This window comes from Schistocerca americana, chromosome 1 (genome assembly GCF_021461395.2).
Source record: "Schistocerca americana isolate TAMUIC-IGC-003095 chromosome 1, iqSchAmer2.1, whole genome shotgun sequence".
Classification (NCBI taxonomy): domain Eukaryota; kingdom Metazoa; phylum Arthropoda; class Insecta; order Orthoptera; family Acrididae; genus Schistocerca; species Schistocerca americana.
The window spans coordinates 277,022,927-277,044,494 of NC_060119.1; the positions used below are offsets into that span (position 1 = coordinate 277,022,927).

The 21,568-nt window shown below is 42.7% G+C and overlaps 1 protein-coding gene across 1 annotated transcript in view; it reads right to left on the reverse strand.

Moving 5' to 3' along the window:
• LOC124593794 overlaps nucleotides 1-19,735 on the reverse strand; it is a 185,759-nt gene extending 166,024 nt beyond the window's left edge. Inside the window, exon 1 of the mRNA XM_047132146.1 lies at nucleotides 19,595-19,735. The gene's annotated coding sequence lies outside the window, so the exon portion shown is untranslated. The remainder of the gene's footprint in view (nucleotides 1-19,594) is intronic.
• Between the last annotated feature and the right edge of the window lie 1,833 nt (nucleotides 19,736-21,568).

A 21,568-nucleotide genomic window follows, 5' to 3' on the forward strand; every position in this document is an offset into this window, starting at 1 on the left:
CTAAGTTTTAATGTAATTTTTCTTAGCTGTAATTTGTATCGCCATTCTAGTTTAATTACGTTATCACTACTTTACGTCTTAGTACGCCAAATGACAGCCTAATACACTGTCCAGGCACATTAATGTGACTACTAGTCGCAAGCCTAAACGACGATCTTCACATGCAGGAAGAGAGTCAATGAAATTCTGATAGGTACTGACAGGGATGTGAAACCATACGGCCTACAGTGCTATGTTGCGCTAGGTTCCTCAACTGAGCCTCCATTGCACGAACAGCTCAACTGAGATAATTCCACAGATTCTCTATTGGGTTTAAATCCGAGGAGTAGGCGCTCTTCGAAGCACGCACATATACTGCGAGCTGTGTGACATGTTGCCTTGTCCTGCTGGTCGATGGCATCGTGTCGAGGAAGAAGAAATTCCGTGTAGTGGTGGACTTGGTCCACAAGGATAGATGCATACTTGTGTGTATCCACTGTGCCTTCCAGAACAAGGATATCAACCAGGGGATACCACGAAAACATCCCCAAATGATGATACTGGTTTGTGAGGCGCTCAACTTCGTTGCCATCAGCGCACAGACAAGTTCCCATCCTTTCCACTTCCAGTCTCGCCACGTTTCGAATAATGATGAGGACAACACAGTCACTCAGTCCCCAGTTGGAGAAAATTCCCGACCCGCCAGGGAATCGAACCTGGGACCCCGTGATCCAGAGGAAGCAACGCTAGCCACAAGACCACGAGCTGCGGACACATTCCCCAGAGCACAACGCTTCCTCCTCCGGCCTGAACCGTATCGGCGATTGTTGGAGGTTGTTTGTTGTTTTCAGACGATTCGCGCCGTACCCTGCAACGAAAATCTGTGTGATGGAGCTTGAAACGTGATTCATCTGAAAAGGCTACCTGTCCCCCACGCAGTAGACGTCCGTTTGCGGTATTTGCGTGAAAGTTACAGCTTTCGTTGCCGATGAACGGCAGTCAGCATGAGTGGGTGAACCAGGCGCCTGCTGCAGAGGCCCATACGCAGCAACGCTCGCTCTACATCTACATATATACTCCGCTAGCCACCAAGCGGTGTGTGGCGGAGGGCACAATTCGCGCCAAAGTCATATTCCCCCCCCCCCCCCCCCCCCCTCTGTTCCAGTTGCGGATCGCGACTGTCTGAACGCCTCAGTACGAGCTCCTAATTTCCCTTATCTTTGAATGGTGATCATTGCGCGATTTGAAAGTTGGAGGTAATAATATATGCTCTACATCCTCAGTGAAAATCGGATTTCGGAATTTAGTGAGCAACCCCTTCCGTTTAGCGCGCCGTCTATCTGCAAGTGTGTCGCAATTCAAACTTTCTATGAGATTTGTAACGCTCTCGCGATGCCTAAATGTACCAGTCACGAATCTTGCAGCTCTTCTTTGGACCTTCTCAATCTCTTGAATCAGACCCAACTGGTAAGGGTCCCATACAACCTTGGAGCCGGTTTCTACAGCCTGTTGCATAGCATGCAACAGCTGAACACCCATTGAGGAGACACTGTTGGTAAGCCGTCAGTTGCTCAACAGTTGCACGTCTATTCGCCCGTGCACATGTCTAGAGCCTATGCTCACTCTTGTTTATGACCCATTGTGCACCACAGTTTCCTCAGTTCCTCTTTCGGGCAGCGTTATTTTTCCATGCATATTATGCTTTAACCACGGTGGCACGCGAACGGTTCACAAAATTAGCAGTTTTGGAAATGCTTCCACTATTGGCCCGAAAGCCTTTGGAAGTCAGATAAATCGCCCCGTTTCCGCACTACAAGAACGACTGCCCCGTTTCCGCGTCTTCCCCCCCCCTCCCCCCCCCCCCCGCCCCAAATCCAACTATAATGTGACTGCACGCTGGACGGTGTATAACCATAACCAAGGCTAAGCCATGTGCATGAAGCAGCCGGAACCTATCTTCTAAGTACACTAGTTTCATCGATATGATGATCAACTGTGGTCCTGCAAAGGACCAAGATGATGTTTCTGGTGTGAAAGGATCAGCCGAGAAACCTGACGTCCCTGGATCTCACAGCAACGTATGATACTGTCCATCATCGGTTACTCCATGCAAAACTATACAATATGATCAACAACGCCCACCTCGTTTGACTACTCAGAACCCTCCTCCAAAACCGCAGGTTTTTTGTTGAATTTCAAGGACAACGCAGTCGCTGGAGAGCGCAGAAAAATGGTCTACCTCAGGGAAGCGTCTTGGCTCCACTTCTTAACATCTATACCAACGACCAGCCATTGACCCCAGGCACAAGGAGATTCTTATATGCAGATGACCTAGCCCTTGCTACGCAGAGCTCATGCTTTGAAAGAGTGGAAAGAAACCTGACAACAGCACTTAGAACACTGTCAAACTACTACAATCGGAACCAACTCAGACCAAACCCTTCGAAGACACAAGTGTGTGACTTTCATTTAAGGAACAGGGAAGCTAATCGTGAGCTACATATTGCATGGTCAGGCATCCAACTCCAGCATCATCACGCACCTAAATACCTGGGAGTCACTCTCGATAGAACTCTGACATTCAAAACTCACTGCAAGAACACCAAAATGAAAATCTCCGCTCGAAACAGCCTAATTCGCAAACTAGCTGGGACACAGTGGGGATCACATCCACAAACTATTCGCTGTTCTGCAATGGCACTGTGCTTTTCTACTGATGAATATGCTTCTCCAGTCTGGTACAGGTCATCTCATGCCAGATAAGTAGACATTGCTCTCAACGAAACCTGCAGGTTGATCACGGGTTGCTTAAGACCTACCCCAACTGATAAGCTCTACTGCCTGGCTGGAATAGCGCCACCTTGGATACGTAGAACAGTGGCTGCCAACAAGGAGAGACTGAAAGTGGAACAGGACAGTGCCCATACACTGCACGGACATAAACCACCACAGCAACGGCTGAGATCGCGAAAGAGCTTCCTAAGAACATCCGAGAAGCTCACCATTTCACCAGAGAAGGTAAGGCTGGAGTTATGGAAGAAGTCGACGCCTCGCCTGCAGACGCCAGAAGCTGAAGAACTACCACCTGGACACAACGAGAGTTGGCTGTGGCTGGTGTGGAAATCTTTAAACAGATTACGATCAGGAGTTGGACGATCCAGAGACAACCTGACGAGATGAGGCTTCATAACAGAAGATACGTCCTGTGATTGTGGACAAGAACAAACCACAAGCCACATGCTCCAGTGCCTTTTGTGCCCTACATCCTGCACGAAGATTGATCTCCTGCAAGCCACTCCAAGCGCCTTGGAGGTTGCAAAGTACTGGGCACATGTAATTTAAATACAATTTGTGATACAGCCGTACATACAGTCGAAACCTTCGACAGACGCGGTAGTAACTTTTCCTGAGGCAATCTTATTGCTGCCATACCTGGCTCCTTCTCTAGATGCTGGTAATCGGTTTTTTTTGTTGCAAAGGGAACAGAGTACACAGGAAATGTCACTTCGCAAAACAGCGAAGTAAACGGCGCAGTAGAGTCTAGCTGCTGCAGTGCCGAAGATAGGATGCACAATGCCGAGACTTGACGCTTATCGGCATTATGACTGACGTCGCTGTATCGGAAAAAAAGAAAAAATCAAACCGATAACTCAGTGATTGACGGTTTAGTATCAAAGGCAATGCTGCGTGTTTTCCTTGCTACAAACTGGTGCTTAGATGTAACACAGTCCTCGCTTCGTTCTTGCTGTGAAATAAAACCAGTTACGTAGGTCTGAATGCGATTATAAACAACGAACAGTGCGCTGTGTTTTGGTTTTAGTAATTGATGTTTTTATTAAATTTTACATGTAGCATCCACGCTGTGTTAGGCAGAAGGGATGGAAAGAAACCTGGAGTCTGACACCGTGTCGACGATGAGGCCATTAGAGACTTAACACATGGTCCGGCTACAAGCATTGGAGACAAAGACCCAGTCTCAAGCGGGGATATTTGGAAAGGAGCTTACAGTTATAGCATCTGACTTACAAGCATGACAAACCTCTTGAAATCTTGGTGAGTACCGGGGTACTGGACTGTTTTTAAATTAATCCTCGGAACCGCGTGACCGCTACGGTCGCAGGTTCGAATCCTGCCTCGGGCATGGATGTGTGTGATGTCCTTAGGTTAGTTAGGTTTAATTAGTTCTAAGTTCTAGGCGGCTGATGACCTCAGAAGTTAAGTCGCATAGTGCTCAGAGCCATTTGAAATTAATCCTCGAATGATGGCCCAGTGTATGCGAAAGTGTATTTGTTTAAGAGTAAAATCGATGACTTGCTCGACGTTTACATGGTAGCTTCATGGACAGTAGACAAGGGTGAAGGTAGTGTTTCAGATATGAAATAAGGTATAATTACTTTTTAACCAGAGAAAAGGTACGGTTTCTCGTTAATGAAACAGGAGCACGATTAGCCGTCGTCTTACTGTGCTGGATACAATTCTTCATTAAGCTAACGTAAATTTCCGGAATCATGCAGTTAAACATGTGTAACAATGTATAAAGCCTACTCTCTCTCCACAGTGCTCCTAATTTCTTAGGTCGTGTGAAGGGAAAAAGAAGTTCATTACACATATTTTCGAAATCACTCGCTCAAGGACAATATCGTTTTCCATCTGAGCAAGCTACATATGATGTTAAATCTCACTATCACGTAAGTGTAATGTGATAGGTAATATGCTCTCTACTCATGGGTTTTCATACATTTGATATTACATTCTCACACACAATATTAGAGATGTCACAAGAAGATTTACAATGACCGACGAAGACAGTATATCATGTATTCCTACGTAACAATTTTATTTCAAAACTAATTTTGTACGAAAAATTTGCTTCTACACAATATAAACTTCAGCCATTATTACCCATATTACAGAAAAAAATTAGACGAATGAGAGAGTGAAAGAGTGCCTGTTCCAAAGATACGTGTCTGTCTAAAAACGCTATTGACAGGTGTGCTATAGAAAAAACCCACCATTTGAAATAACAGATAATAGATTTACAATGTATTTAAATATGAGGGTTGGATCTTTAATAGTGGCAACTATTTATTTACAGCTCGTACAAAATAGATACGTGTTTCAAAGTTTTACTGACCTTCAAAGTAGTCACCAGCATTGTGTATAAACTGTTGCCAGCGATGTGGAAGTCGTAGGATACTCTTAGCAGTGCCAGTTGTGTTACAGTTCGAGCGGCGCGGGCTATTGCCCAGTAAATTTCTAGCAGTTCTGAAGCGAATGCCGTGAAGTGTTTCCTTCACTTTGGAAATAGAGTTTAACTCACGAGGGCTTAAGGGAGGGGAGTGCAGTAGGTGGTATAGCCCTATCAGTCAAACACATCATTAACAGCTTGCACTGTACGTGCTTGAGCATTGTCCAGCAAAATGATGGTCAGGTCCTGCAGAAAGTGTTATCACTTCTGTCACTATGCTGTTCATTTTTGGAACACAACCTCCTCCCAAGCCCGCCCGGCTAGCCGCGCGGTCTAACTCGCTGCTTGCCGAGCGGGAAGGCGTGCCGCTCCCCGGTACGAATCCGCCCGGCCGATTAGTGTCGAGGTCCGGCCAGCCTATGGATAGTTTTGAAGGCGGTTTTCTATCTGCCTCGGGGAATGCAGGCTGGTTCCCCTTATTCCGCCTCAGTTACACTATGTCGGCGATTGCTGCGCAAACACTCTCTCCACGTACGCGTACACCATAATTACTCTACCACGCAAAGCATTTGGGGTTACACTCCGTCTGGTATGAGACGTTCCCGGGAACCCTGGATTCGGTGTGCGGCGGCGGTGGGGTGGGTGGACTGCTGTGGCCTGTTGTGGGGTTGTGAACCACTGAGAGCTAGGACAGAACGAAGTCTCTCCGTCGTTTTAGGCCCCCGGTTCAGTACACAAGACGCACACATCCTCCCAAAACATGGAAATCAAAGAGTTTCCAGTAGATTTGTTTCACAGTATCGAAGATGAAGAAGTGCTCATAGCTTTTAATATATGAGTTCTGAGGCTGTATATACTACACATTTTTGCTTCGGATGATCATTGTGTCACACCCCTGATTACTGATCATCTCTCCTGGGTCACCCAGTATAAAAAGAAAAGTAGCATTTGGCTAAAACTGTCTAAACACGTCAAACCATGTGTTGCGGAACGAATTCACTCAACGAATTGAAATATATTTCTTACTGTAAAAAATGCTGTCGAACTAGTCATATTCCGCTCATTTGTGTCACTGTGCCTTGAAACACGTATGCAGCGATGGCGAGCCATGACAATCTCTGACCAGAGAGGAGTAGCGCGTGCGAGATGATTCAGTTGCGAGAGAGCAGTTGCATGTAGTCTGTCGGCAGTAGTAGTCTTGTACAGTTGCGGGTAGAGTCGCGAGTGGGACGCAGTCCGCGGGCGTCGACATGGGTCTCTGGTCAAGATGCTGAATGAGATATTGTTAAACAAGGTAATGAAGCTGCATTGCGCACATCAGATAATGTAATGTATATTTATTGTAATTAATTTTCAAGAAGTACCCCAATAATAATTTTGTTTTCAAAGCATTTTTAACAAAAGAGCTATTTAATTGAAAAAAAAAATTTCCTTTCCATTTCCTTAAACAAAAGTTTCAGTTAAATTCAAAGAATATGTGCGATGCATTTCCTCCAAGCTATGGCGAAGAATAAGACCAGAATTTAGACATGCAGTTTTACTGAGGTAAGAATTCGGATTATTGCACAGGGCCAAAAGATCGACATTTCGGTCAATTTGCGTTTTCATTGTCACTGAGATTTCATTATCATTGAATTGACTTCCATTTTTTTGTGGGGAGCTCACATTTGGGTCAGATTACGATTCTTACATTTAATTGTCATTATCAACAGATTTCATTGCGGGAAGGTTACACTTGGCTCCCATTTATTATTTTTTATTTAAATATTTCTGTGGGGACGATATTGCTTCGTGGCTCCATTTTTATTTAACTTTGCTACACTTAATTTTCGGTGGGGAGGTTACAGCCTACAGCAATACCATTATCTACCATTTTACAACTAAAGCTCTATGAACGTGTTAGGTGCTAAGGTCATGTCTGTAGCGTCAGATATATATTTTTACCTAACTCCTTTCGTCATTTGTCGCGTTATCTAACTATGAACTTACAATTTCTTGAAAACTATCGCATTACTAATGAGGAGGGAAGGTAAGTATTGCATAACATGCGATCTATATAACTACTTAATGACATAAGAGAAATGAATCTGCATTGACGCACCTCAGTGAAGTAGGAACTGTGGTCACTTAGGGTCTTACGTTACAGCTGTTACTTGAGAATGTTGCAATAGCTGAAATCGCAATCGTAAATAATTTAGTACGAGTTCATCATTTTATGACACTAGAGTTCCATTTGTAACCGCAGTTGACTGACGACTGAGCAGATCTGCATAATGACTTACCACATGCCACTTCACATTTCTGCTAGTGTATCTACAGATTAGCATGCGCCTTCTAATTTTTCTTAAACAGGTTTTTGAGTTGAAACATTAGTTCCTTGCCGTGTTGATGCTATAAAGTAGGATATTGAAGGCTGCTTGGGTCCCACATCAAGAATAGCGCTGCCTGCGCAAGCCAGAGATAGTGATTCGATTTCACGTACGGGAAACGGTGACGTTGGTCCAGCGATACCTTCACAGCAGCTTATTGTATCACATAATGACGTACTTTCCCACCCTTGTGGCTCCTGAACGGTGGGAGAATGGCGATTACCCAGCATTTCAATACTCTGACTTTCGTAGGTATGTATTTTAGAAGCTGACGAAGGAAACTGATTGTGGATCCACGTAAGGAGCACCACATAGTTCATTGATGCCAGACGTCTGTAAGTGAACGATGAATATGGATACTGTCGGCACTAACGACACGAGGAACTACAGTAATGCAAAACGGAAGACAGTACAGACGACGTAAACGAAATTCGTGTGGGGGGAAAATGGAGCGTTAGGTCTTTCCTGCAGGTAATAGCGAGTAGTGCAAGAATACGTAAATTCTGCCTGCTGACAATTTTTTGTCACAGACAAGACTTAAACAAGTATCTTCGTCAGTCACTTATTATTTTCTTTCACTACACGGTGACAGTACAGCAGTGGAGTCATAAATTACAAACTATGACACTGTTACAAGACGTTGCAACAAGAAGCATACTGCCGACTGTCATATACTCATACACGCATTTGTACACCCAGTATAGTTGAACCCCTCTAATCCGACCTTGGATGGTCCGTCACTCTGGTTAGTCCGACCATGCTGAGGCTCGCGAGCCTGTGCCGACTCGTCACTGACTGGACGCCTGTCGGGCCATTGCTGCGGTGTCTATCGCTGGGCATATTGTTATACTGTACGTTACTGTGCAGTCTTATCCTTTGCTGGGACTATAAAAACGTCGTTGTTTGCTTTATTCCGTATTCTCTACCGTACTTATTACTGTAGATTCATTGTGTGTACAGTTGTCTGTTTTTCAACATGTCTGGATTCAAACGTAAACGCGTAACTCTTTCACTAAATGAAAAATTAGCAGTGCTGCAAGGAGTGAACGAAGGAGAATCGCTCAAAAAATTGCAAAGGAACTGAATGTAGGTGTTACGACAATTAAGGATTGGAGGAAGAATCGGAAAGACATTGAATGCTATACAGTTGTGATTGAAGAAGAAGAATCGGTAAACATTAAAAAATCCTAAACTTTAACTGCTTGATAACGCATTGTGGATGTGGTTTTGTCAAGAAAGAAGGAAAGAAACTCCAATATCCGGGCCAATTCTCAAAGAAAAAGCGATAGTTTTGCACAAAAGACGAAGCCGAAAGTAAATTTGCTGCCAGTGAAGGCTGGATTGATCGTTGGAAAATTTGTCATGATGTCCGATTTGTTTCTATTTCCGGCGGAAAAATATCTGACGATGCCGCAGCTGCTAAGGAGTTTTCAGTTAACTTTCAAGAAATTGTAGAGGAAAATAAACTGTTACCCTGCCAAGTGTATAACATCGACAAGACAGGGCTGAACTTCAAAATGTTGCCAACAAAAACGCTCGCAGCTTCAAATGAATCCGTGGTAGGAACGAAACTTATAAAAGATAGAATAACAGTCATTCCTTGTAGCAATGCAGATGGTACCCGCAAGCTCCCCTTGTTCGTCATTGGCAAATCTAAGAAGCCAAGGGCACTCAAAAATATAAACTTATCTTCCTTGGCGGTTTATTACCGCAGTCAAAAATCTGCTTGGATGGACTGCAACCTTTTTAAATCCTGGTTTTTCGACGAGTTTGTGCCATCATTCGAAAAAGACTTGAAGCAAAAAATCTGCCTGTTCATGCCCTAGTGCTGTTGGATAACGCACCATCACATCTGAGGAAGATTTGGTGAAAGGGGACATAAAAGCTCTTTTTCAGCCTGCTAATGTGACCTCACTCATCCAACCAATGGATCAGGGCGTTATCGAATTGTTAAAAAGGCAATATCGCAGAAAGTATATCTGCTCAATCTTGGAAAAATCTGAAGGAGCTCATGACTTATTTGAGGCAATGAAATCCCTGAACATCAAAGATGCTATCTACACAATCGCTGCAGCTTAGGGTGAACTGAAACCTGACACTGGGGAAATCGTGGAGTAAGCTTTGGCCACAAGTTATGACTGAAAATGAGCATACCGAAGATGAGCAAAACAACGACGCACTGGAAATTTTTAAAGATCTACAAACTCTGGAGCCGAACGTCCCTACCATGAAGTCTAAGAGTGGATCAACGAATGTGACAAAGACTGACACTTTTGAAGAGCTCAATGACGACCAGATTGCTGCCGCTGTTAGCCAGAGAACTGTGAATGAGGACTCGGACGGCGAAGACGAACCCCCCACCCGGAATTCACAGAACGATGCAAAAAACGCTTTTGACATCGCCCTTCAATACATCGAGCATAATCCAACTTCAACTCCAATGGACTTTTGTGGATAAAAATATGGAGGGACATTGCAGCTAAATCTAGAATAACATCTACTAAACAAAAATGTATCACTGACTTTTTTCCAAGTAATTTGTTTTCGTTTTTACTGTAAAAACGATGCATACAGTAGAATCATTTCTTAGTTTATACACATACAGTAGTTTATTTCTTTGTAAAAAATTTCACTTTTATATACATTACTATAAACATTTTTTAGTTTACAATATATATCGTTTATACGTTATTAAGAACAGTACAGTGCTGTAATTTATTTGTTGTTTTTCCTTTTAAAACCAATACATATTGTAGTGTGTGTAGACGTTTTTTAGTTAACACATTGTTTAACACTGTGTAAAAAAACATCTTATATTACTGTAGACGTCTTTTAGTTCTTAAATCGTTTAAGTTTTTTGTACTAAATGTCTTTTTATATTCTTTTGCAATAAGTATTAGATTTTCGGATAATCCGACCGTTTTTTCGTTCCGACCATGGCCCTGGTCCCGAAGATGACGGATTAGAGGGGTTCTGCTGTACTCGACAGCAAACACGAAGAAAAAACAGTCCAGCGGTCGATTAGGGATAGCAATATAATGCCTTGTAAATCAGGCATATTGACAATGATTATGATCTATTCTGTCCATACGGCAGGTTCATCACAGCAAGTCCAACAGCTTCCAGTCCTCTCAGATTTCCACCATCCATTTCATTGCTGCTTTTGACACATTTATCTTGATGTCGTCTGTTAGCTGGTATCTTCTGTTTCTTCTTTTGTTTCTCTTCCTTCTAGGGGATCCACCATGATGCAGCCTCTCCATGTTTTATCTGTCTATTTCACGCCATTCATTCTTCTCTAAAACGGAGAGAGGCTAGCTGTTTAGAGGGTTTTGAGATGAGGATTTAGTGTGCATGTTTCCGTACCATACACTGCAACGCTCCATATAGAACGAGGTGACAAAAATTAAAGGATAGCTCCTAATATCGTGTCAGACACCGTTTTGCCCGAAGAAGTAGAGGAACGTGACGTGCTGTGGTCTCATGTCGTTGGAAGCCCTCTGCAGAAATGTAGAGCCATGCTACCTCTGCCGCGCGGGATTAGCCGAGCGGTTTAAGGCGCTGCAGTCATGGACTGTGCGGCTGGTCCCAGCGGAGGTTCGAATCCTCCCTCAGGCATGGGTGTGTGTGTTTGTCCTTAGGATAATTTAGGTTAAGTAGTGTGTAAGCTTAGGGACTGATGACCTTAGCAGTTAAGTCCCATAAGATTTCACACACATTTGAACATGCTACCTCCATCACCGTCCACAATAGAGGAAGTGTCGCTGCAGGATTTTCTGCACGAACTGACCTCTTGATTATGTTCCATAAATGTTCGAAGGTCGGGCTATGTGGTTGGTCGAATCATTCACTCGAATTGTCCAGAATGATCTTCAATCCAATCGCGAACAATTATGGCCTTGGGACGCGTCGCATTGACACCCATTAAAATTCCACCATTGTTTGGAAACATGAAGTCCATGAATGGCTGTAAATGGTCGCCAAGTAGCCGAACATAGCTATTTCTAGTAGACCATCGTCTCAATGGACTAGAAAATCCAGTCCATTCAGTATAGACCTAAACACAGTCCAGACGATTTTGGAGCCACCGCTAGCTTGCACTGTGCCTTGTTGACAACTTGGGTCCATGGCTTTGTAGGTTCAGCGTGTAATGGTACTTGAATTACGTAACCATTACGTTACCTCACCTCAACCTCTCGATACCAGCAATATTCTACTGTGTTTCTGTAAAATAGTTAACATATTTCTCTGACAACATTCAGATTAGATTTCATTAATGTAGAGGTACTTTGATACATCGATATGTTTATATTTCAATGATATTATTCTTATGTGTATTCTTTCTTTGGTCACTATGATTTTTGGACGTACTTGTAACTCTGAATTTTGGGCGCGTAAGTGGTTATTGGGGAGTCAAGTCTTGGTCGTCATGTTGAAAAGACGCAAATTGTAGTCAGTTTATAAAATGTGAACTTTAACAGTAAGGAAGATATTTTCAAGTATGTTTTATATTGTGAGGTGATGTTGCAAAAAAAGTAATAAAAAAGAAGTGTAACTTAAATTCGGAGTGCTGATTACTTTCTTACATCACCATTGTCCTAACTTGCAAAAGTTTAATCTTCAAGAATGGTTTATGAAACACATCTATAAAACTTTTGACTATCGTAGAATAACAGTTAGGCCTCTTTGCATCCGAGCTTGGAATCATCACTACCTAGACTTTCGACGATTGAGCCATGAGTTCACAACGAGATCAGCGTGGGAAACACGAAAAGGTGAGTGCCTAGCTTATCCATTATTTCAAGAAATGGCTTTAATAACTGTGCTCTAATGACACCTGCCACATTATATAACTTTGTTGTTGCCCGAAAATGCAATATTTAGCAGCGTGAGCAACACTACAATCATAATTAATTTTTGACCTTTATTGTTAGGGTTGTTAGATGCGTCACACTAACCCAACCATCACCTCTTACCAGCTGAAATTGGGACTCATTTGACCAAGACAAAGTTTTTAGTCGTCTAGGGTCTAACCAGTTTGGTCACGAACCAACGAGAGGCGCTGCAGGCGATGTCGTGCTTTTAGCAAAGTCGCTAGCGTCGGCCGTCGGCTCCCATACTCCATTACCGCCAAATTTCGACGCACTGTCCTAACGGATATGTTCGGCGTACGTCCCACATTGATTTATGTACGTTATTTCGCGCAGCATTGCTTGTCTGTTAGCACTGACAACACTAAGGAAACGACGTTGCTTTCGGTCGTTAAGTGAAGGCCTTTAGCCAGTACATTGTCCATGCTGAGAAGTAATGGCTAAAATTCAGTATTCTAGGCACACTATTGACACTGTTGATCTCGGAATATTGAATTTTCCAGACTTCCAAGATGGAATGTCCCTTGCTTCTAGCTGCAACTACCATTCCATTTTCAAAGTCTGTTAATGCTTGTAGTGCGGCCATGACCAAGTCGGAAACCTTCCTTTTCACATGAATCACCTGAGTACAAATGACAGCTCCACCAATGCACCGTCCTTTTAAACTGCATGTACGCTGTGTTACCGCCATCTGTATATGTGCATATCACTGTCCGATGACATGTCACCTCAGTGTGAAGCATTTAACTAATCTCCTCCGAAGTTGTTTCTTTAATAGGCTACAGAAAATAATAGTTCTTTAAAACATTTATTTTGCGGTAGTTACCTTTGTGTTCATTTCTAGATTACATGTCATGTTACTTTTTACAGCCGGCCGGGGTGGACGAGCGATTTTAGGCGCTACAGTCTGGAACTAAGCGGCCGCTACGGTCGCAGGTTCGAATCCTGCCTCGAGCATGAATGTGTGTGATGTCCTTAGGTTAGTTCGGTTTAAGTAGTTCTAAGTTTTTGGGGAATGATGACCTCAGCAGTTAAGTCCCATAGTGCTCAGAGCCATTTGATTTGAACTGTTTACATCCATCTAGACTGAAAATGGCTCTGAGCACTATTGGACTTAACTGCTGAGGTCATCAGTCCCCTAGAACTTAGAACTACTTAAACCTAACTAACCTAAGGACGTCACACACATACATGCCCGAGGCAGGATTCGAACCTGCGATCGTAGCGGTCGCGCGGTTCCAGACTGAACCGTCTAGAACCGCTCGGCCACGCCGGCTGGCCCAGATGTTTAAGACTAAGTTTAATTCATTTGCAGAATAATCTGACATTTGAAGCTTTTTGTACACGGGAGTTTAATTCTTTAAGCAATCAGGGATGGAAGGTACACGACCGGCCGCTGTTGGAGTGGTTCTAGGCGCTTCAGTCCTGAACCGCGAGACTGGATGTGTGTGATGTCCTTAGGTTGGTTAGGTTTGAGTAGTTCTAAATTCTAGGGATGACTTCAGATGTTAAGTCCTATAGTGCTCAGAGCCATTTGAACCATTTGAAGATACACGATGGATCCTGAAGCCCCAAGTGCTAGTACGCTGGTGTTACGTCCTCATTCTGCAAGACAATGAGTACATTTTGCTGGTCTGCGGAGAATTTGTAGAGAAGTTACCACTGCCGAACAAATTTTATAGATGGCTGTCTAATTTTCGCGTGGACAGTTTGTGTCCCTTTCCGGAGTCGCTTCGCTTTTTCCCTACGTGTAGTTTCCTGTTGGAGCGGTGACTTGTTGTGAACGTGGGGTGCCGACCGCACTATTTAACCTGCAGTAAACTCACAGTAAAGTCGCCCTGACGTCTCGCGGACCTATGATAATAGTTGCGTCATTATTATTCGCTAGACGTGTTTAACAAGATTTCGAATCTATTGCGATTATTCTGGTGCAATCTATTTTGGTTATTATTAACCGCGTCTCGTAATAGGCGCATTTGCCTCTCCCAGGTCCACTTCAGCCTGAGTAGAGTGGATATTCTCAACGAATTCTGAGAGTAAAAGAAATACACCTGGAAGAAATGGTTAATGAAATTTTGGAGGACAGTGATTACGAGATATAAAGTGATGACACGTTTTCAAAACAGGAATTGGATGATAGTGGTGATGGAAAGGACGACATAACACGGATGAAGATGATCTCAGTAAAAGATAGTCATATCACTGTGATTCCTACTTTTCTGGTAGGGGAAACAGCTTCAATTGGAGAAAAGCACAACCACCAACTAACGTCGGAACAAGACAACGTAACATACATAGTATTGCAGATTCCTGATTTGCAACTTACGCGTAATGCCTTGGATAGGAATCCAGATACTGTACAAACATTTTACTCATGACATTTTATGTGCGTTCTACAGTTATCGAAGAATAACATCGGTAAAATGAGAGTACTCTCAAAAGAACATATCTTTCGGTCATGATGTTGATGGCCTGAATCTGAAAACTTGTATGGGCTTACTTGTATTGGCTGCAGTCTCCAAATGTGGCAGTGAATCCATAGACAATCTTTTGTCGATGGTTGCAACCGGACTTGTTATTTTTCACCGTGCTGCAATGAAAAGTTTTTGTTCATATCGACAGCCCTTTAACTTCAGAATCAAGTTGACAGGACATTACAGGCAAAAGAAGATGCGACTGCCGCAGTGTCGAACATTTTTTATAAATTTATCGTGAAATGTTAGAAGTGTTACTCTGCAGACTGTGCTGTATCCATTGACGAATTGCTTTTGCCTTTCTGTGGTCGATGTAGATTTCGCATATACCTGCCAAGAAAACCGGTGAAATATTGGTTAAAAATTGTGTGTTTGACAGACACCAATACCTGGTACTTAGATAATGCCTGCACTGTGACCTCTAAAAAAATTTAAAGTTAACATCAAAATGTCAATTTATTCTTGGAATTTTCCAGGGATCCTGTTTCTGATTCCTGGTCGTTTAACGAAGTCTGGCATAACATAGGATTAATGAGTAAAAGTTCTATTTCTAGATTTTTGAGGAAAGTAGTAATGTCCACTTTTTCGGGAAATAGCTTGCGTTTTTTGTACTTCTTGATTATTAATATTTCTTGTTTCATTTCGCTGTCATACGTTTTAAAACACATGTAGCTATTTGAGGCCAATAAACAATAAGACAATATTATATAGCCTAAATCAGTAGTAAACTACTGGAGCCTGACACCATGATTCCACTTACATTACAAAATCGTATGATCTACATCTACTTGATTACTCTGCAATTCACGTTTAAATGCTTGGCAGAGGGTTCATCGAACCACAATCATACTATCTCCCTACCATTCCACTCCCGAACAGCGCGCGGGGAAAACGAACACCTAAACCTTTCTGTTCGAGCTCTGATTTCTCTTATTTTATTTTGATGATCATTCCTACCTATGTAGGTTGGGCTCAACAAAATATTTTCGCATTCGGAAGAGAAAGTTGGAGACTGAAATTTCGTAAATAGATCTCGCCGCGACGAAAAACGTCTTTGCTTTAATGACTTCCATCCCAACTCGCGTATCATATCTACCACACTCTCTCCCCTACTACGTGATAATACAAAACGAGCTGCCCTTTTTTTGCACTCTTTCGATGTCCTCCGTTAATCCCACCTGGTAAGGATCCCACACCGCGCAGCAATATTCTAACAGAGGACGAACGAGTGTAGTGTAAGCTGTCTCTTTAGTGGACTTGTTGCATCTTCTAAGTGTCCTGCCAATGAAACGCAACCTTTGGCTCGCCTTCCCCACAATATTATCTATATGGTCTTTTCAACTGAAGTTGTTCGTAATTTTAACACCCAGGTACTTAGTTGAATTGACAGCCCTGAGAATTGTACTATTTATCGAGTAATCGAATTCCAACGGATTTCTTTTGGAACTCATGTGGATCACCTCACACTTTTCGTTATTTAGCGTCAACTGCCACCTGCCACACCATACAGCAATCTTTTCTAAATCGCTTTGCAACTGATACTGGTCTTCGGATGACCTTATTAGACGGTAAATTACAGCATCATCTGCGAACAACCTAAGAACTGCTCCGATTGTCACCCAGGTCATTTATATAGATCAGGAACAGTAGAGGTCCCGGGACGCTTCCCTGGGGAACACCTGATGTCACTTCAGTTTTACTCGATTTGTCGTCTATTACTACGAACTGCGACCTTCCTGACAGGAAATCACGAATCCAGTCACACAACTGAGACGATACCCCATAGGCCCGCAGCTTGATTAGAAGTCGCTTGTGAGGAACGGTGTCAAAAGCTTTCCGGAAATCTAGAAATACGGAACCAACTTGAGATCCCTTCTCGATAGCGGCCATTACTTCGTGCGAATAAAGAGCTAGCTGCGTTGCACAAGAACGATGTTTTCTGAAACCATGCTTATTACGTATCAATAGATCGTTCCCTTCGAGGGTTTGAATACAGTATATGCTCCAAAACCCTACTGTAAACCGACGTCAATGATACAGGTCTATAGTTCGATGGATTACTCCTACTACCCTTCTTAAACACTGGTGCGACCTGCGCAATTTTCCAATCTGTAGGTACAGATCTATCGGTGAGCGAGCGGTTGTATATGAGTGCTAAGTAGGGAGCTATTGTCTCAGCGTAATCTGAAAGGAACCTAATCGGTATACAATCTGGACCTGAAGACTTGCCCGTATCAAGCGATTTGAGTTGCTTCGCAACCCCTAAGGTATCTACTTCTAAGAAACTCATGCTAGCAGCTGTTCGTGTTTCAAATTCTGGTATATTCCATTCGTCTTCCCTGGTGAAGGAATTTCGGAAAACTGCGTTCAATAACTCCGCTTTAGCGGCACAGTCGTCGGTAACAGTACCATCGGTACTGCGCAGCGAAGGTATTGACTGCGTCTTGCCGCTTGTGTACTTTACATACGACCAGAATTTCTTCGGATTTTCTACCAAATTTCGAGACAATGTTTCGTTGTGGAACCTATTAAAGGCATCTCGCATTGAAGTCCGTGCCAAATTTCGCGCGTCTGTAAATTTTAGCCAATCTTCGGGATTTCGCGTTCTTCTGAACTTCGCATGCTTTTTCCGTTGCCTCTGCAACAGCGTTCTGACCTGTTTTCTGTACCATGGGGGATCAGTTCCATCTCTTACCAATTTATGAGGTATGAATCTCTCAATTGCTGTTGCTACTATATCTTTGAATTTGAGCCACATCTCGTCTACATTTGCATAGTCAGTTCGGAAGGAATGGAGATTGTCTCTTAGGAAGGCTTCTAGTGACACTTTATCCGCTTTCTTAAATAAAATTATTTTGCGTTTGTTTCTGGTGGATTTGGAAGAAACGGTATTGAGCCTAGCTACAACGACCTGTATCAGTCGTGATGCTCTCTATTAGCTCTGGATTGTTTGTGGCTAAGAGGTCAAGTGTGTTTTCGCAACCAATCTTTGGGATTTCGCGTTCTTCTGAACTTCGCATGCTTTTTCCGTTGCCTCTGCAACAGCGTTCGGACCTGTTTTGTGTACCATGGGGGATCAGTTCCATCTCTTACCAATTTATGAGGTATGAATCTCTCAATTAAGGATTAAATCATTTTTTCTGGTGGGAGGCGACTCTCTGGTCTAGACTCCGACTCCTAGGGTTCGCTAAGATTGAGGGAACGCTGACAAGAAGGCGCGCACCTCAAATAGACAACTCACGCCCTCAGATCTCTGTCAGTTTCTCAGGATAAACATAGGACCGTGATCGAGAGAGGTGTGCTGCGCTGTGGAGCATCACAACAGCAAGCGGTGGGAGACCACCAAGGCCAGCTATGACGACTCGCCAGTCTCCTGCTTCCCTACAGCTTTTTCTGGTTATCTATTTCGCCGGTATTTTGTGGTTGACCCATCGACATGAGTTACATATCCATTCGGATTTTTTATTTGTCTTCTGCAGTGCCTCGTGAGACATGTTTTCCACAGTTTGTTACTCACGACAAAATTTTCAGTCCAACGTATTTGTAGGACCTTTCTGAATATTTCTCAGCTTTTAGTGCAACTACTACTCGTACGCCGTCCTGACGCGACCACTAGAAACTCGGTCCACAAAATTGTTATAAGAAGCGCGCAAACGAGTACAAACTACTGGAAGCAAGTCAAGTGCAAAATAAACGGGATGTGGCGCAAGAAATTCTTTGAAACAATATTTGTATCTGACATTTATTCAGCTACGTATTTCTTTTCTCTTATAAGTCTATTGAAAATAGCAGGTGCAGAATAGTGTGCACAATTATGTAGAATGATTAAGAATGTGTCATTCAATCGCAAATACTTCCCATGTCAAGCATTCAATATAGTCTGCAGTACTTACACAGTAAGTTTTTAACCACATAATTCACGACGGTATGTATTTAAAGGGATGACAGAGTTATCAGAAATGTAAACAACACGGAAATAGTTCTGATAGTCCGTTCTGGGCTACGACTATCCTTTGCGAATACCCGTAATATCCCAGCCAAGGACTTAATAGACGAAATCAGTGCAGTAAACAAGCTTCGGTGATAGCGATTGAGTAAATTTTCCATGTTCTTCGAATAGCCACAAGGTGCTTCCCTGATCAGAACGGTAATAACAAGATCTCTAATTGAAGCAACCTAATTAGGCAGAAAAAATGACTTTTTATTCTTGTATGTGCGCGTTAAGTCGAAAGCTTTGTGAGCTGCACACACTATTGTTATTTAACTCTACGTCAAAGAACACCACACATATATGCATTGTTTGAAAATATTGACAACGAAGGTTAAACTGTACTTGGCACCTTATCTGTCAATTAACGTCATTCAAAATTCCATCCAAGGGCATCAGATATCACACAAGCATGCAACAGTACCTGTCTGCAACGGCCACGAGAGCATTCGCACACATCTAGCGATTGTTTAGGAAGCTACCACAAACTGCACTGTGATTACATCGCACAGTCACGAATTTCTTACAACAAGAAAAATGAGTAGTAAAGAGAGAAAAAGCAATGGAAATTAACAGGTGTCTTTTATCCATTACTTCCGAATGTTGTTTCTGACACTAAAAGGTGCGCGCGAAGAATTTGTAAAGATAATTTCGCGGAAACGCTTGCTGACGGATCTGTCCGTTTCACCACAGAGCAGAGATTACAATTGGATAGAGGTACTCACTCTCAGTAGTAGGATTTAGTCTTGGAATGTGGAAGTGCGGGTGTTCTGGCCCTCGTGAGCAGCTGCCGAGATTTCGCACTAACACAGGTTTCGGTTCTGCGTGAACTCAAGCGTAATCTGGCTGGCTGATAACACGATGCGCCGGTAGTTGCCGCCACTTGTTGCCTTACATTGTGCCATCTAGCGGCGGGAGGAAGAAGCTCAAGAAGCGGCACTTTCGGACTAGTTGAGCCCAGCTGCCGCTCAGCGCTGTGTTGCTTCTGAGGCTACTGAGCTTAAGAGACGGTGTACAATCTCGGGGTAAATCCAGAGCTAACTAAACGAGGAATAGGCTAACCATGCATTAACTTGAGTGCAAGTTATACGTCGCCATTTTATTCCTCGGTTGGTGTTCATGTGCAATTAAGTTGCAGCAACTGAAGACGACTCGGGTATTTTCGCGTACTTCATTTTATATTTACTCGGTGGTCCGCAGAAATTGCGTATCAAGCATGAGTGATAAAGTTCCAGATCGCAAAACTTTTCGCTTGAGAATACTTTGGTGCTGGTAGATATTGTAAATGAGTTCAAAATTTTAGTCTCATTCAATGAAAATATTAGTGTAAAATATTTAACAGAATGGTGGCGCACCATTGTGAAACGTAAGTTCCAAATTAAGTAGAATGAAATACACGTTTTGATGCTCGGTTGGTTGATTTGGAGGAGGGGACCAAACAGCGAGGTCATCGGTTCCATCGGATTAGGGAAGGAAGTCGGCCGTGTCCTTTCACAGGAACCATCCCGGCATATGCCTGAAGCGATTTAGGGAAATGACAGAAAACGTAAATCAAGATGGCCGGACGTGGGTTTGAACCGTTGTCCTCCCAAATGCAAGTCCAGGATGCTACCACTGCGCCACCTCGCTCGGTACACGATTTGATAATGCCGTTAACAGAAGGACGCCACGGTCATTTGGATGGAGATGCAACATTTCTAGACCATAGTATTCCATCAAATATAGCTGTAAGTTAAATGGTGAATTGTAAGTAGATGTAAAATATAGAAGCAACTGAAAGAGGCGGCCTTCTTTGTGTAACAGTTGTTCTTTTCACTCTCTCCAGCCAACTGTGACAACACAGACATCATGGAGATTGATTTGACTGAAAATTCTGAGAGGCTTTACTGGCTAGCTTGCTGTTGCATTTACTTCTTAGAATGAATTCAATGCAGTAGCAGTGGGTGTTATACAGAAAATACCCTTCCTGAATTATTGAACACTATTTGTGCATCCACTTTTGCAGTTCTTGGGCATTTATTTCTATGATGTGGTGATTATTAATTATGTCGACTATATAAGAAAATTAAGATCCCAACATTTACAATAAGTTATCATTACTTTTTTGAAATCCTGGGTAGAAATGTGCCCATGGCATACATCAAACTGGACGCTGTTGTAGTATCTCATCCTAAATATTTCAGGAACAGTAACTATTTCATATATAATTTGGTGTGTGCAATCATCTCTAGCAGCCATATGTGATCTGGGAGGGAGAGGGGAAGTAACCGGAAGTGTGACACCATGACTGTGTTTTTTTTTCTTCTTTATAGTCATCTCAACTTAGATCTGTCAGTTTTGGTTTCAGAATAAAAATACCTGTGCACAAATGTGAAAGAATTATCGGAGTTGCTTCAAAAGTAGCTTGACAAGAATCAGAGGAGGGGGAAGACCTGTAACGGTTAAAAAATCATAAAGTTCAAAATTAGGATCAGAAAATAAAAAATAAAACAAATGATATGAGAATGAAAATATGTTAATCAATAAACATTTGTCTATTTCATTTTCTTTTAATTACATTGGAGAACCGAAATAATTTAAAAAACTGTCTCTTGTGCATGTTGTTCAGTTGTACACATATCCATTTAATAATGGTGCTGGCAGTCCCTTAGCCAGTATCAACGAAGTCTCCTATGACAGAAAGAAACCACCAGAGACAA